Source organism: Corvus brachyrhynchos, unplaced genomic scaffold, assembly GCF_000691975.1.
Source record: "Corvus brachyrhynchos isolate BGI_N302 unplaced genomic scaffold, ASM69197v1 scaffold22, whole genome shotgun sequence".
Taxonomy (NCBI): domain Eukaryota; kingdom Metazoa; phylum Chordata; class Aves; order Passeriformes; family Corvidae; genus Corvus; species Corvus brachyrhynchos.
The window spans coordinates 13,183-31,369 of record NW_008238355.1 but is presented as its reverse complement, the minus strand read 5'-3'; the positions used below and the strand labels follow the sequence as shown (position 1 = coordinate 31,369).

At 37.8% G+C, this 18,187-nt stretch overlaps 1 pseudogene; it reads left to right on the top strand.

The window, feature by feature from the left end:
• LOC103616412 overlaps positions 1 to 17,713 on the top strand; it is a 25,730-nt pseudogene extending 8,017 nt beyond the window's left edge.
• The last annotated feature ends 474 nt before the right edge of the window (positions 17,714 to 18,187 follow it).

The window sequence follows — 18,187 nt, the reverse complement described above, 5'->3', positions numbered from 1 at the left end:
CCCACCCCCCTTTTTGTCTTTCTTAAGTACAGCTATTTGTCTCCTAGCAGCATGCATATGGGAGAAAATTCCTTTAACAGGAAAAAACTAAAACTAAACTAAAACCCCAACAGGGGTGTATTGTTCTTTTCAATTCAGTCATCAGTCAAAGTGAAAAGATATTGTTGATAGTAAACAGTGTAGTTAAAATTGCATGCGAATTTCTATTATAGCAGTTCTATAGTTACTGCTTTTGCTAAAAGCATTTTTTCAGATGAAATTCCTTGTCCAGGTCTTTATCTGGAGATAGGTATCTGTGACAATAAAAAATGCAGCAAGAACATAATCCTGCATCAATTTCTTTTACTAAACAGAAAATATTATTTTAGTATTCTGGATATGTAATTTTTTTCTTTTATTTATTTATTAATATTATTTATTTTTATTTATTTATTGGTACGAGTTTTTGCAGTTCCAAGGTGCAAGTAGTTCAGATACCACAGGCTGGTTTATGGAGCCCTAATAAACTGAACACATAAAGTTGTCTTTGTGTGGTGTTAACCATCTTTCTGGACTTAAATATTTTCAAAATGTACTTTTAGGCAGCTACAGTGAAAACAAAGAAGCTGGAGGAAAACACTGAAGCAGCACGAGTAGCACATTTGCAGTGTAAATACACTACAGAAATCATGCAGGTAACTTTTTATTAAATATTTGGTAGAAGTTTACAGTAAAACAGAAGATGAACTTGCAAAGTACAATCTTCCAAAATGCTAAGACTTCCTTGCTTAAGTGAAAACACCAAGTAGAGTTTTTGCAATGAGTTTCAAAATGGTAAAAGGTAACAGAAAAATATATATTTTTAAGGTAACTTCCAAGTTATTAGAATAAATATTAAAATGAAATATCACATTCTTATGTTTGAGAATTCAAAGTAGCATTGAAACAGTGAGGGGAAGGGAAATGTTTCACAATAGTTAGACTGTTAAAATGTCCTGTGCTGTATCTTTGGAATGAGCGCTTAGACAATTTTGGAGATACAGCGCATACATCCAACTTCTCTAGGTGTGAGAGTGAGAGATTAATGCATCCTGAGACTGCAGTTTCCAATGTAATTAGTCAGAGTACATTTCAGTTTCAAAGTTATGACATCTGCAGTTACCAGTGAAGTTTGAAATTGTAATAAAATGTAGTATGGGTACTTGAATATTAAATTCTTGTAGTATTGAACTGTATCACACAGGGTTTGATCCCATAAAGCAGTTGGGGTTTCTTTTGAAAAACAAGTGTGAAAAACCTGTGTGATGACTGCTGAGTGATCTCGTGCTGACTAACAAACTCTTCACATTGGATTTTTGAAAAACGAAGTGAGAAAACAAAGAGGAATTTCATCTTTTTTTCTTGTGTTCTGAGGAACATAAGTAAGCATTGCCACTTCTTCAGTCAGTTATTTTCTTATGACCTGCTCTGAGTACAGACACTTAGATTTCTGAAGTGATGATTAAACTAGCAGTGATGATTTAGTTTTCTTGATTCCCTCTCTACTTTTACAACATACAAAGGAACTGGGAGGGTAACATTCCTTGAAGTTAGAGATTTCTCTTTTATGAGTGAAGAACTGGTAAGGTTTTCTTCCTTGTTTATGTACATGAACAAGCTCCATATGAGCTTTGTTCTGAGTGCAAGTGTAGCTTTTACTGTTAATCTCACCCTTTCACGAGTCTACTTAAAAAATAGAATTCCCCTGGAAATTCTCAGTAATCTAAATAATTGAAAACAGGAAAATCCAAACACAATGAAAGGACAACAAAATGTGCTTTTGGTCAGCATATCTATTTCTCTCTGCTTTGAACTCTATGTATTACTACATTTTTAGATGTGTTCAACACTTTCTAATTCTATATGGAATTAATAGAATATATTCACCCGTAAAAAGCAGAACAGGACAGTGTCTGCATTAAAGACCTTGAGAGTCTTTCCTAACTTCCTTTAACTGTTTTCTTATCACTTGGTAGTTAAGAATTCAAGAACTTGAAGATGCTTTGAATGCAGAGAAAGGTGGCAGCACAGAAGCTCTTTCAGTGCTAGCAAATACCCGGAAAGATTCCAGAGAGTCAGAAAATGCACAAGGGAGAGAAAAACATTGTGTAAGTTTCCTTTTAAAGCCATTGTAAAATGGCAGTAGGCGGCTTAAGTATAACTCATAGTTTACATTCCCTACAGTTTTCAGTCAGCAGAAAGTCCAGTGCAATGCACCAAACCAAAGGTTCAGAACCTGGCAGTCCTTTAGTAACAGGTCCATATCAGTAACCACAGGTATTGTGGATAGGTACAGATAATAACTGGCCTGTTACAGATTATTTGTGGAAGCAAAAATTTTGAAAATCATAGTTTGGGTAGGGTCCAGCCTCCAGTAGTGGTTGGGGTGAGTGTGAGAAAACATATCTGGCAGGTGTAGAAAAGATGGCTTTTCTAAATACGCTTATATTATTATGGAAACACTGTTTCCCACTTCAGGGAGCTAGATGAATCTCTAAGACTCCTGTCAAGAAGTTGTGTATCATTTATAGTGGGTAATCTTTGTTTTCAACTTTTGAATGGTTATAGAAAGCTTTAATTGGTAAAAAATATTGAAATGTGTGAGAGCAGATGAAATCACCTGGGATACGTTTCCTGCCCAGCACAGTCTGCTGTGTCTGTGGTAACAGAACTTGGGTGACCTCTTGTCATAGGTTAGCAAGCATAGTCCCGGAAGGGACGTCCTTGCTAAGGGGTGCTTACAGTTTCCTCTGGGAACTGATAGAACCTATCAGCTGGCCAGTTTGAATATGGACAATTCTCTAAGCCACTTAAAGTTGTGATCACCTCTGTGATCCACATTTAAGAATAGACAAACTCCCCCTCCAAGCTCTCTCTCGTTTCCGGCGCTGGGACAGGTGGCTGCAGGGTCCGAGCAGGGCCCAGTGGGCCCAGCCCAGGCCCTGCTTGGGGCTGCAAAAATGTATTTTACACTACTGAGAAGCAGTAAGTTTTCAAAGTTGTAAATCTGCTCTCCAGACTGTATGTTAAACTAAATAAAATCAGTTTTTAATTTTTTTTTATACTTTAGCTTTATGTTTTGTCTATCATCCAGCAAGTAATGAGTCCTTATGAAATTAGAAAAGCAATCCTCCTCTGGCTTGGGTAAATAGAAAGATTGGCTTGTCCAAGCAAAAGCACCTGTGCTGAGATAGGCAGATGCTGACGCAGCTGTAATTTCATGGGAAGTTTTGGACAGGGAGAGATGAACCAGATGAGGACTTTTGCTCCAAATGGGAAAGGAGAAAACCTCAGTTCCTAGAGATGCTCCCAGAGATAGTCCTAAAGATGAAGATGATGAAGACCCTTTGCTCCCAGGGAAGGAGAAGGGCCTCTGTTTTTGTTTCTGAACGGCTCAACCTTAAAATTGTACCCCAAAAATCTTCAAGAGTGGACCCTCGAAAGCAGTTGTGGGAAAAGCTGCAAGTCGGGGGAAAGGACTCACACGCAGGCAGAGAGACTCCTCTTCCTAAATGGACTGAACAATATTTGGAAGTGGGCGGCTGTCTCGTTGTGATAATGTTTTCATAGCACGAGCAAGAAGAGACTTCTCTTTCTAAATGGACTGAACAAGGTTATTATGGAAGTGGTAAACAGACTGAACATCTCAAGGGTTGTCTTTTTACATTGTCAGTGGGAGAAGGGAGGAAGGTGGGGGGAGGAGGAGAGTTCTGAAGGTGGTATAATTTTTTTTTCTTCTTTTAGGTCTGTTAATAAACTTCTTTATATTCTTTCAAGTTTGGTGCCTGCTTTGCATTTCTCCTAATTCTTATCTCACAGAAGATAAACAGTAATGAGTATTTTGGACCAAACCACTACACTAAATTGGTGTTTCCGCCCGGTTACAAACCGAACCCGCGACACCTCTCAATCAGTCTACGACTGTATGGGTCTGTACACACAGGTATTCATGCTGACTTACACAAGGAGTAGTGGAGATCAGAAGAAACTGGTTTTCCTCCAAGAAAGGAAGTTTGTGGCTTGAGCGACTCATTGAATATTCATGGTTATGGAGGTGTTTTTAGTAAGATACTAGAACCTGAGCTATATTGCAAAAACCTTTGTCATCCTTTGCAAACATCAATTTTAAGTGAGCTTAAAATCAGGCTTTCCTGATACCATGCCTAAATAATCTGGCAATCTTTTAAAATTCTTCTTTGGATTCTTCTGTCTCCTTTACACTGTTGTTTGGCCTTGTAGTTTTCTCATCCAGTGCCTGTTTAGTCACGCCAGGCTCTTGATATACCCGTTTTCCTGATTGATACAGTACAAGAACTGATTAAAATTCTGGGTGGTCTGCTTTAGAAGTGATGCTAGAACAGAGTCAGGCATGTGGAGACCTTAGGAGCAAGAACTGTACTGGAAATCAGGGTTGATGATGCAAGATGTGACCCAGTCTCTCTGAAGAGAGCTATTGTATTAATTAAAATATGATTAATCCTGGTTTTTGTATGTAATTTTGAGGCCATATCCAAATCACCAATTGAATTTCATGACACGAGGCTTGGTAACAGAACATAAGCACTTGAAAAGTCTTTCTTAGGAGGAATATACATTTCTTCATTTAACAAAAAAAGGCAAGCAGCTTCAGAAGCCCTATTCATTGATTATCCCTTAAAAGAACATAGTGCATTTGACAAAAAGTAATTTTGTTTAAAATGTCTTATTGAGGAAACTTTCCAGTTTACAAGGACAGCATATGCAAGGGAGAGAGGGGACAGATGAAAAGAAGAATATTGGAGACACCTCTGGAAGATTAGTGGGTGCCAGAACCAGCTTCAGCCTGCAGGAAGGCCCACTGGTAAGGAAAAAAGCCTGTGGCATGCGTTGTTTAGGTTTTCTTAAACATACTGTCAAAATATTTGAAGTGCTGAGGGTTTGCAGTGCTGCGCTGCGGAAGAACTCTGCCATTCTCTTACCTTGTTTGTTATTATGTTACCTTTTTTTTAAAATGTGAATAAATGTAACCAACACTTTGGAGAAGCTAATTTGAAAATGTTTTTAAGAGATACCTGTCTGTTTAACTGAAGGATTGTTTGCAGGAAACAGTTATTTTAAAAGTACGGGTAAGTTGTACCTGCATTCCTAATCAAAAAGGCATTTTGTAGGTATGGAATATGATTTCTTGTGAAGAATGTTCTTTCTACCCAAAATTTTGTCGAGTTTTATTAGCTACCGTTGTAGAAACATTTATTTCTATTTCATACAACCTTTTTGTTTTAGTGCAAATATTTGACTGTAAAAATTGCTTGAAATTTGCTTGTTTGAAGGTGGCAAAGAAGAGGGAATTTTTTGTTGTTTTGTTTGTTTGTTTGTTTGTTTTGCTGTGGATTTGGCACATTGGATGTATTTCACTGGATTATTTTTTGAAATATTTCTCCTCTTACATGACCACTTTCGACCTTTCTACTGTCTTTATCCAACTACACCTTGAGTAACAATTTTGCCATCTTTTTGCATAGCAGCAGGGACAAAGGAAAGATCTTAGCATATCTAGAAAATCTCTCCTTTCATTGTGTGGTAACATTTGCTCTACTTCTACTCTTAGCAGTATAAACTTCTTTTTGGTGCTGGCTTGGAAATTTCTCCTCTTTCTCTCTCACAGCTCTGAGTATGGAAGGTAAATATGGTCTGTTCCCTGCTGACAGGAGCAGAGACCTGCGTCAGAGGGTCATCAGATTTGTGGGTGCCTTTGTTCAGTTGATGGAGTTATTCCACACTTAGTGTTATCCATGGCCCAGGCAGATCTGTAGTTAATAAAATGAAAAAAAATGAAATCATAATCTTGTTTTTTCTTTCTGGGAGAATAACAGCTTCTTCTATGCAAGCATTAATGTATTAAAAGACATTTGCTGGCCTAGTTAGCCTGAAAAAATAATTTCATCAGGCACAAAAGGAATACAAAGAGATAAGAGCAACTGTCTGCCCTAACTACAGGCAGTAATGATTGTTATTTATAACTACAAAACACAATTACAAGCTGAAAATGTTCTGCTAGAAACCTTAAGTGCTTGCTAGCTGTTGCTGTGGTAAGAGTTTTCCCTTTTGATTTGTATTCCTTAGTAAAATATATGTTATACGTGACAAGAATTCAGGACAAAATCCCATTCATGATCAAGATCTGTTCTGGTAATGGAAACAATATTTCATGGTGTACTCAAAATTATTGTTATTGTTACTGAAAAGTAAAAAAAATAATATCTATACAATCCATGCAAAACAAATTTTTTAAAGAATTGAGAGTTTGTTGTGCTGCCAAGCCAACTGGACAATTTTCTGTGCGCTGCACAGGTGTTGGAAGTGGGCACAGTTTGAATGCACCTGGAAGTATTAACATGGGTGAATGAATTGCATCCACTAAGAGCGTGGAAATTTTTATATGTGTCAGGTCATGGTTGTGGCCCCTGCAGGACTGGGATTTATTTCCATGCTTTATTTACATACTGTGTCTAATGAGATACATTTTGTGAAATCTGTTTTCTTGTTCTGCTGTAATATTATGCAACATTATGACTGACATTATTAGAAATTAATTGAGGAAGCTTGTAAAGCTCTGAGAATGAGCTTCGAGGGTTTGTTTTCTGCTGCACGTGGCACCTACTACTACACGTATGATGCATCTCTTTTGATTTTAACATTGCCCAGATACAACAACTGATGTTTCTTTGTGTTCCAGGAGCAGCTGCCCATCCTCCTTGACTTATACTGGAGTATGGCACACAGCTGTGCGCTGGCCAGACAGCCAGACCGTCCCCTGGATGAGTTATCTGTGACAGAGTTTTGCACACTTCTGTGTGAGAATATTGAAGCCCTGATCGCGAACTTCCACAAGGCTAACGAGAGGGTAATGTCCCCAGGCACCAGCGGCCTCTGCTGAGCTCAGAGACGCTTGCTCACGTTAAAAAGGGCTGATGTTCATCCCTCCAAAAGGACTTGGACGTTAACAAATGAATACTATTAATTATGGCTTGTCCACTGCTCAGTTTGATGCTGTTGCCGTGGGCATTTAGATGTGACTGGAGTGCGTATCAAGTCTCTCAGTGCCCTTTTCTGTGCAGGACATTCAGATAGGACAATCCGATATCAGCCACAGGGTACTAATTAAAAGAAAATAAATTCATTGTAGTGATGAGGAAATTCACAGAATGTAGCCATTTGCAGTCATAAAGCAAGTCTTTATTTTACAATAATCCAGAGGCAAAACACACTTGCTCCAGGAATACCATCTTTAAATTCTGAGTTTATGATTCAGATGTACTATTTGAAAGAATGTCAGTGTGGGGGTTTTCTGTTTAATTGTAACTTTTGGATTATGGCTTTTGTATTCAGAAACACAGTAGGAAATACCTATCATAAAACATGTCAATATTTGGGTGAAGGAGGAGCTGTACGTTTCTGAGTGATCCATCTGGAAGTATCTTGCAGATACTTTCTAGTAACAAAGTGTAGGTGTGTGCATTTGGAGATGATTGTTGGCTCGATTCATTCCTCCATGTAGTTTGCATGGGAGGTGCAGTGTTAAACCACAAGAGTGAATCCCTTCACGCTTGTTGAAAACACATCGTGAACTTACGAGCTACTTGTAAGGAAAAGATTCTCTATGCTAAAGTTCCCTGAAACGGTTTCAAAACTTAATAATAATTTGGAATGCCTTGGCTTTTCAACAACAAAAAAAGCCCCCAACAAATGAACAAAAAAATTAAAGGCTGTTTGTAAATTCTTGTTTGCAATCATTACAAACTTACAAAAGACTGGTGTACTTGGATTGCTAATTTGCGAATTTACTAAAATTTAATACAATTTAAAAAAAAAAAGTGTTCAGGTTCAGGTTTCCTAGAAAGAAGGTGACAAACATCTGCAAGGAGGTATAAGGATGGCCTTATACCGTGACCAAACAAAATACTTTATTTCAAGATATATTTAAGTTTTGTTTTGAGATACAAGTAATTGATCTGTGATGAAGGGGTTTTACTTAGTTTTAATAAACATATTGAAGAAATGACTATGTAGATTTTATGCTGGAATAGTCTGTGCTTAACTTAAAGTGAAAAGGTAAATAATAATTTCTTCTCAAATTCTTGTCACACAGATAGCTCACCTAGAATATATCTGTAAGCACAAGACTACCACTATGAACGATCCTCAGCAGAATCAGGAGGGTACTTTTGAGAAAATGTCTGAACAGTTAAAAGCACAGGAACACTGATGGCAGAAAGAAAAGCAGTATCTTGAACAGCAGTACTCAAATCTCCTTGCAGAAGCTCATGCAAGAGCACAGGTATGGTGCTGTGAATTCGTAATTTTTTCTTTTCTTGTAAACATGTAATGGATTATTTTAGTAGTTTAAGCCCCTTAGCAGGTGAAGGTCATTTGGGAATTATAATATTTTTTTAAAGTAAAGAAAAAAATACAACAAAGCAACCCAGCACTGTGCTAATGTTAACATCACTTCAAATAAGAAATAAATTACTTTTTTAAAGAGTTCTGAAGAGAATTTGGTCTACAGCCCAAATTCAGAAGCCTGATTTGGTCTACAGTTGGTAGTATTTTTTTTCCTGAGAACGTTAAAGCTGTAAGATTGAATTTGCTTGTTTTAAGAATTACTGGGAGCAGCAGGTATTTTTTGAGCATCATGATTTGCAGAGATTGTATAGAGTAACAGTAATGTGGTATCACCTGCAGATAAATTCAGTTACTATTAATATATGTACCAACCTTAAGAACAGTGGTAGATTTCAACAGCGTTAAGCGACTCTGTTTTACTGATACTACGGTGAAAAGGGGTTTAAAAGTGTAAAGGTGTCACTGCTTGTCAGATGAGTTATTTGCAATCCAAAATGTTCCCTGTTATTCCACAACCACCATTCACTGTCTTTAGCATCACATTCCTTCACACCTGTTTCAACTAGAAGTGTTGTGAATAAAGGAAATAGATGGGCCTTCTTACTTGTGACTTACTGCAACTTACTTCCTCAGAATAATGCTGTTGTATTTGATGCGGATTTCAGGACTAGAAGTCTTTGCACGCTGAAAAATGTATTTATTCTATCTAGTTTCATGTTTGTTTCAGCCTCCTTCCTTTTTTTCCTCTAGTTTACACTGACTTTCTGCTTGGTAGAGCAACATTCTTTCTGAAATTGGAGGATGTAATTAGTATTGTTACATCAAATCATAAAACTGTATTGTGGGCACACAGGTGGTGTTGGACCTTCTGTGAGCTATCACATATTGGTGGATTATTGTCAGAAATCAGGAGTCCATTTGCAGTTGATGATCATGCAGATTTTCCTCATCCTGTTCATTTGGTTTCATACATCTGATTCTGTAACTGTTCACTAGAAGAGATGCTTTCATCACCATCATTGCTAACAATTTTTGCTCCTTTAATGCATCATTTGAATGGGAAGAGTGACCATTTTCTTCTAGCTGTTGTCTAGGTAAAAACCATCTAGTTAATATTTCTTCCATTTTTGTTTGGTTTGTTTCTCTTTCTGTCACAGGGATGTGAACAAACAGCACAGAAAAACAGGCAAAAACTCTATAGCCTTGAGCAAATCTGGGAGAAACTGGTCCATGAGAATGCTTCTGTGAGAAATATGTTAGCAAAGGCTCGGAAGGAGTGTTCATCTCTGCTGGCAGCCTGTGCGCTGCTGTCAGGGGCCCTGTGTCCTCTCTATGGGCAACTGTGTGTGATGTCTTCCCAAAGGGACCTTCTCCAGGACCAGGTGAACCTCCATGGCTTAGTGAACCAGAAGATCGGGAGCCTCCTTTGTGCTCTCCCAACCAGTGTGGAGAACCATCAAGATGAAGCAAGGCTGAGGCAGAGAAGAGCCAAAGTCCTCGTTTATGTGTTCTGAAGAGCCGTGATTGCAGTTCTGGCCTCTAACAGGCTTAGACTTCTAGCCCAGCATTCTTCCTCCCTTTTCATCTGGACAGATGGCTCAAGAGGAAGCACTGGAATTCGAGTTTGTATAGGGGAATCCAGAGGCAGGCGTAATGTGTCACGTAAGTGAATTGTTCTTAATTACGTGGTCAGTGAATAACAAAGAGCATTATCATTATTAATTGGTATTACTCAGGCATAAAGAGATATTTAGTGACATTTTGACAAATATAATTTATGGATTTTTGTTTTTATGTTTCTTGACAAATGTATTTCACTCTAAGAGGAAATGCCTAGTCTGTTAAACGTTGCAAGTAAAATTGCAAATACACACATGAACTCTCAGTATCTGATAGCCTTGAGGTTTGCAATATGGATTTCAGAACTAGGTGCTACTGCATCTTCTTTGTGGTAATATCTGGCAATGCTCCCAAACGATTAACCATCAACTTTTTTTAAAAAAGGTATTTCCTCTTATTAATAATTTTTAATATTTATTTCCTACTAAAAGCCACAAAAAATTGCTTTCTGATTCAGGTAAAATATTACCACATATATTATTATAATTTACTTTAGAGATTATGTCTACTTGTCCCTTTCTGCTGCCAGATCAGTTTATGCTTCCCCCTAGAAGAATAAACGGTATCAAAAATGTTTCGCAAATTAGAAGATTCATCTACTTTTTTTCTCCCCCAGTAGTTCTGGAAGGATGTTTAATGCAGTCTAAACTGTCCTGATTAATTTGTGGCTTCTGTGCTTATTTTTGGTGAATTCCTGAAAGAGCTGGAGATAGCAGTGTGCCATATCTTAGTGGTTCAGTTATCCTGCTAGCTGCAATTGTGTTCCACAGGTTTTGAAGAGGAAGGAGGTTACTGTATTGAAGCACTTGACTGGTTGACTAGCTCCAACCTCTATACTGCAATAATCAGCTCTGTCTCAACTGCAGGATGTTCTCAACAAACCAGGTAATTTTAACAGTGTATTGTTGTAGCAGAAATATATTAAAAATAAAAAAATAAATCAGGGTGATCACATAGTTTCCATTTTTACAATTTTATCTAAACTATTCTGGATCATATCTCTGAATAGATATTTCTGAATATTATGATAGACATCTTTGACTAGAGATGATATCCTGAGCTAGTCAATCCAAATTTTAGTGGGGCTGTTTCCCTGAAGGAGTAACGTTATGGCAGGGGAAAGTAATAACCCTCTTCTACAGTCTCTGAACGATCATATCCCTTCTGTTGGAACAGATTCATTTTCTTTAATGGCTGATAAGATATTTTATCCTTTTGGTATATAGAGCCATGGAAGCAGAAGGCTGGAGAGTGTGTCTGGAGTTTATTTGCGGTGAGAACTGGTATAGGTTCCCTTGGTTCATCTGCATTGCTGCCACCCTTGGTTCTTTGTTAACCTGTAGTTGTAGTGTCCAAACTTTTCTGTCACAGAAAAAAGGATATTAGAGGAGGGATAATTTATATGAATAAAGGGAAATAGCAGGACAGAGACGAGGTGATGCATTTTCCAGAAGGCTAATCACAGAATCTGTATAAAAGTTGCCAATGAATCAAATGTGTTTAGGTTCGGTTCCAGGCACTTTCTTTTTTGATCATGCTGTTTTCAATAACTTGAGTTCATATCCTTACAGAGCAAAGTTTGAACTGTGTTTCAGATTCGGTGTTCTATGCTTCAGAATATTTACAGGTTCCATCCTGTATAATTGAAAAAGAATCGCATATTACAAGACACTGAAACTAATAACCTGCTTGATGTTTCCTTTTTGTTGTTGTCTCTTAAAGATCCAGAGTCCTGGCTTTCTGGAGACTCACTTATCAGTGCAGCCAGGAACTCCTTTGCAAAACTGATGGGCAATCGGAGCATAGTGATGGAGGCAGCTCAAGTGAACCCTTGCAGGTGCACCGCTTACCTGGAGAGGGACCCCCTGATACAGAGGCTGGCTTGTGGACTCCACAGAGTAAATGCCCAGGCCCTGGAAGTTGGATTGTATGACAGACTGCCCACTACAGTAAGCAGATTTACAGTTCTCCTTCATGGAAACAGAAGGCTTACAGTAACAGTGAAGCTGTCTTGATAGCACCATTTATTTAGTTTCAGGCTGGTTATGAGTCCTTGACAATGAAATACCACTATATGGACACTCAGAAGTTGATTCTCATACATTAGGGTGTGAAGAGGTCTTTTATTGACAAAGAATTTTTGGAAGAGGTTTAGTGTACCCAAGTAAAATATTTTTTCAAGTTCTATCAGAACTGTATTAGGTTATAAGAACAAATTTTCTTTTGGCTTGATGTAAATGTTAGAGTTGTTTTTTATTATTCTTTTCTATTTTCTTGTGTTTACCATCCTTTCTTTCAGTAAAGATAACCTTCTTGCCTTTAACCAAAATGAAAGGATAAACTCTTTCTCTCATAACCCTGTCATTTATTGTAGACTTCAGGTGAAAATAGTACTTCCTTGCAAACAGAATTTGCAGTAACCCTTGGTAGGTTCAAACTTTTGCCCTTGCGTACGTCTTTCAGAGAGGGAGGAAAAAATGATAGTTTTGTTTGAATTTTCTTGGGTCTCAAATATGATTTATTTTATTGCTAAAATAGCAGATTTTCTATCACATGAATTTGTTTGTTTGCTGACAGAGAAACGTAGCAATCTTGCAGCAAGAAGTATTTGAATTTTCACGAAGGCTTCGTACAGTGGAGGTGGAGTGCCGCTCACTGAATGTGCAGCTTGCAGAATTCAAATGGACTTTCAGTGAGATGCAAGAGGATGCTGACAAAGCCCACAAACTGCAGGAGCAACTAAATGCACTTCAGCGTGTAAGTATATTTGATTTGGAGACTCTCTTCCTTAAAAGAGATTCTGCTTTCTATGCAATTTTTGATTTGTGTTCTTCTGAAAAACAAGCATAAAATTATTAACAGAATTTTCCAGTAAACTTACCTTGTAAATGTAACTAAACTAGCAGTCAGTTGTATTTAGAAATACCCCTTTTCCACAGGAGTTTCCTTTTGATTTGTAGAAGGAGGTATCCTGTATAAATTACAGTTTGTTCTTCAGCAATCCAGGTTCTCCATTTGTTGGAAATGTTGATGTGATTTATGTATCCAAAAAGAAGATCTCACTTCAACCGAATAAAGTCAGCTGGAATGAGGGTATTCAACGAGAATGTTCATGAGAAGTTCATGAAACATAAATACAGCAATTTGAACTCTGCATGGATATTGATGAATGTTGTGATAAATAAAATACAAATTGTTGTGGGTCTGTTTCCCTGAAGAAGTAACTTTATGGCAGGGAAAAAAAGCCTTTTCCTACATTCTCGTTAGCACAAATGCACCAAATTCCCCCGAGTCTTTTGCTGTTGCTGATTGATTTACTGAAGCACTGTGGATTCCCTAATCTGAAGCCTAGTTGGTAGAACCTGTCAGTGTGTCCCAATCCAAACACTTCCAAATAGAGATTATCTGCTAGATGATGTCCCGCCCATCATCCTCCCTGTTCCTAGGTGGTAAAATGGATTTTTTCTTTTTTACTCAAAAATATCTAATCATCTTCAGTTTTGTTCTCAACAGGTTTTATTCCCTTAGAGTTTTGGGACAGTTAGATGAAAATTGTCACAATTTAGATTGCAGTTCAAATGCAGGTGATGACTTTTCTTGAAGAATTATTTCTTCTTTCTGGAGCAGTTTTTGGAGGAGAAAAAGAGTCCACAAAGGTGTTTTCAAGGGATAATAAGCTATCCACTAAAATTTTGGACATTGATCTGCATATTTTTCCTTCTAAATACTGAAGTTTTGCATCCTAGGGTGCTAATTTGAATAGAATAATGAATGGCAAGACTTTACATGAATGTTCTTTATAAAAAATACAGTAATTAACAGGTCTGCCATTCTGTTGTTCAGTGATCTGTCTTCATGTTAAAAGGCCTCAATACTAATCCTGAGCATGCGTTTGTTTTAGAATTTGGTATGTTTGCAAGTGGAACTCAGAAAGTCGGGTAGGGAAACCAGTGAATATAGTTACAGGATCAGACACAACTTACTTATCTTTCCAGAGAATAATCACCCAAGACAATATACACGAGGAATTAGATAATGCTTTGCAGCGTGAGCATGAGGCAAAACTACTTTTACAAGAACACGAGTGATGGCTTCAGGAGTTAAGTAATAGACTAGAAGTGCACGCCACTGCAGACACAGATAGAAGCCAAGACTTCAATGTGTCTCTAAAGGTAAGATTATTCTGAAATAGTCACCAGAATTTTACCTTTTGTTAAAGAAGCCAAAGAGTGCAGTCCTTGTGCTAATAAAATCATGGGAGTAAATACACACGTACTGCTCAGTCTGCTGGAATTTTAGGCTACTCGGAAAACACTTCAAAGATTTTTTTTTTTTAGCTATAGATATTTTTGTTTTAAAAATTTAAGAAAATCTTCAGTGAGGTTTGTGGGTTTTTTTGCCTACAATAATTTTGTTTTCTAAAACACCCTTGTACATAGCAAACATAATAAAAACTGGGGGTGTTCTGAGTCAGTAATGCTTTTGCTACGAAATTCATAAAACCTTAGTATGCAGTGGCCCAAATCTACTTCACAGTCAATCTGTCTTTCACACTGGTCAGTAGCCAGTGGTATAAAATAAAGTTTATTTGGGCTGACAAGTAACTCTGCTCTCTGTCTGCTGGCAGAGCCTCTCTGAGGCATCGGAGGAGATGAGGAGAAGAGACAGACTTCTGAATCACCAGAAGAGACTCCTTAAAGACGTGGTGCAGGACCGGCAGCGGCTGCTGGAGTCTCTCCAGCAGGCAGAACGTGACCTCCACAAGACAGCAAAGTGAGCACTGGGGCCTGGGGGACGTCACTTAAAATGGGTAAAAATTTCAATGCCTACTTCCATGGGTAGGGTTTTAGATCTGGCCAGTGTAAGGCTAGAAGACAAAAGTATATCTGCCACTTTTTTTGAAATCCAGGGATAGTCTTCTTAAGAGAAAAGTGTTAGTTCAAAATACTAGGTGATGAATTTTCTGCAGTTATCCCATAATAGTGCTCCAAATTCTGGGTGCTGAAATAACGGGCAAACAAAATGCCTGTGCTGTCTTACTGCTCTGACAACATCTCTTTGGCAGATCCTTAAGGTTCTGCTTATTTAAGAAATGATTGATTGTTCTCTCTGTTTCCACACCATCTTTTTATAGACAGATACAATTTATTTATAGTAAATACAGGAGTATCAGCTAGGTGACAGGTCTTAGCTGCCAAAAGAACTGAAACCCAGGACCTAGCCTTTCCTGCGGGACAGGATAGATCTTACAGCTGATCTCAGAGAGTTTTGGATTTAGACACTAACCCCACGCTATTTACACAATAACCTGGCGTGGAAGGAAAGGCTTAGGCACCAGTCTTGAAAAGATTGGTAGTCAAAAGGAGCCCCCTTAATTTGAAGGAGCTTATTACTAACCTATTCTTACAGTTATATGATCAGATAAAAAATTAAATCCTTGCAGACTTTGTTTTCTAATACTTACCATACTGTGAAGTATGTTTTATGAATATTGTTGGTCCATGGCTAGGATCTAAAAAAATTTTATTTAATTAAAATTTCTTATTATGCCTGGAATCATTCAACCTCTGAAGAACAACATCTGAGGAGCTTTAAGGGTTTTATTCACCAGGGAAATAATGCAATTCGTATAGTCCTCAATGAAATTTTTAACAATCTAATTAAAATGACAAAAGTTATTTGGTATGATTAGATCAAAGCAGGTGTGACCTACAGAAGGATTTGTTCTAGAAAGCTTGCCCTTTTCACCCTGCCCCAATCTATTTTGGACGCTTTAGTAAAGATCATTCCTTCTGGCCATACATATATCCAAAAAAGGTTATTTTAATGTGAAGTGGCTTTTTCTCTCTGTATATAGCAGTTGAACATTAACAAAGAAATCTTGTCTTCCCTTCATTGTTCTAGCAACTCTTCACAAGAAATGGGGGTTTTTTTCTGCCGTTGGAACATATAAGTGAAGTAGGTGAAATAAACAGAATCTGTCAGTGTTTTCCAATACAAGATAGCACCATCCTGCTAGAGTCTTTTTATGCCCTCCATCTCCAAGCCATGATAGTTGTTCATTGATAGGCCTGTAGTTACATCTATTTTAATTGCTTCTCCTCAACAGAAGCATCTCTAATATGGAAATGCGCCAAATAGTGGTACATGAACTATTTTTAGGGTTTGCATTGGAGATCTGAAAGAGAGACAGAAAATCCTAACAGTTTGAGTTACCAACAGTTATTTTTCTAAGACATGACAATCATAAAGTAGCAGAAGATTAATTTCTACTGATGCCTTAGGTTTTAACTTTTATATTTTTCAAATCCTGTACTGCTTAGTGTGTAAGTCTGAAGTTTCTTGTAACCTGTTAATTTCTGCTCTCTCATGCTAGGTAGACATAACATAGCCTCTTCAGACTTTGTCTTCAAGGACATCCAGACCGTCCTAGGCCCAAAAAGTATAAACCAAAAGCCCTTGAGAGGGGGGCAAGCTGAGGGGAAATTACATCATTAAACAAAAGCTTTAATTGGAGAATTAACCCTGATATACAAATGAACCAAACCTATGAAAGTGTGAAGAGCTTGTGACCTGTCGTCCAGCTTGGGGTCCATTTTGAGAATAGCCTCTGGCTCTGTAGGGTATACTTTTGAAGGCTTTTCAAATAAATAGCTACCTTTGTTCCCTTACTCCTGTCTAGTCTCTGTTTGTAGGTGGCCTCTCAAGGCATCAGTTCTTTGGCACCCCAGATGAAACAATGAGGCTTCTGAGGCTTCACTACATTGGTAGCACTTCAGTTCTATAAAGTTACTCCATTGTTCTTGTTTTTTTTTTCTTTTCTTTTCTAATAGAGACAAAGAGTTGCTCATTGATCATATGAAAGCTGTGCATGCCACCCTGACTGAGGTAAGAATTTGAAGTCTTCCCTTTGGTTTGTGTTTCCAGAGACACCAAAGCCTTAGAATTGCTTATTCGCAGGGGGGGAGAGAAGTTGTTCTAAAGCAACTTCCTTTCCTTAGGGTTGAAGTTTCCTCCCTCAACTTCTTCCATCTTAAAAAACCACAGTGAAATGAAATGCAAGTTAGTAGTAGACAAACAACTTATTCTGAATGTAGAAGTTATGACAAAATTCACTTTCCTTCCCTCACTGAGCACTATTTCTGGTTGCTAAGTGAAGACTAATGGAACACACCAAAAATTGGCAATTGTTCTGGAGTTCACTCCCTACTGAGTAAGGTGAGGTCACATACATGGTGGCCATAAAACATTTGGCTTTGTGTCTGCTACTTTGACCTCTAAAACATCATAAATAGGAAGAGAAAAGGCAGTAAGTCATAATCTGTGGTCAGAAACTTTCATGATATTTTTTTAAAGCATATTTTAAATTTAGTAATAATCTCAAGTTGTCTCTCTGACTTGTACAATTGTGCCCTAATGTAGGACTATTCGAAGGTCCAACAAAGCTCTATGTATTAATTATTTAGAAGAAAGGACTATTTTCCTTTATAGCTCTAATGGCAGATTGTTTTATAACTGTTTGTAATCTACAGCAGCACAGAGCAGAAGAAGTGTTTTCATTACCTTGGAGTGTCAATTTCCCCTACTACATCTTTAATTCCTAGCTACATGGGAATCTGTCATAGGTTAGCAAGCATAGTCCCGGAAGGGATGTCCTTGCTAAGGGGTGCTTACAGTTTCCTCTGGGACCTGATAGAACCTATCAGCTGGCCAGTTTGAATATGGACAATTCTTTAAGCCACTTAAAGTTGTGATCACCTCTGTGATCCACATTTAAGAATAGGCAAACTCCCCCTCCAAGCTCTCTCTTGTTTCCGGCGCTGGGACAGGTGGCTGCAGGGTCCGAGCAGGGCCCAGTGGGCCCAGCCCAGGCCCTGCTTGGGGCTGCAAAAATGTATTTTACACTACTGAGAAGCAGTAAGTTTTCAAAGTTGTAAATCTGCTCTCCAGACTGTATGTTAAACTAAATAAAATCAGTTTTTAATTTTTTTTTATACTTTAGCTTTATGTTTTGTCTATCATCCAGCAAGTAATGAGTCCTTATGAAATTAGAAAAGCAATCCTCCTCTGGCTTGGGTAAATAGAAAGATTGGCTTGTCCTTAAATGATTGATTACTTCTAAATTACTGTGAAAGCTCTTTTTAAATAGGTCAATGTAAGTGACAAA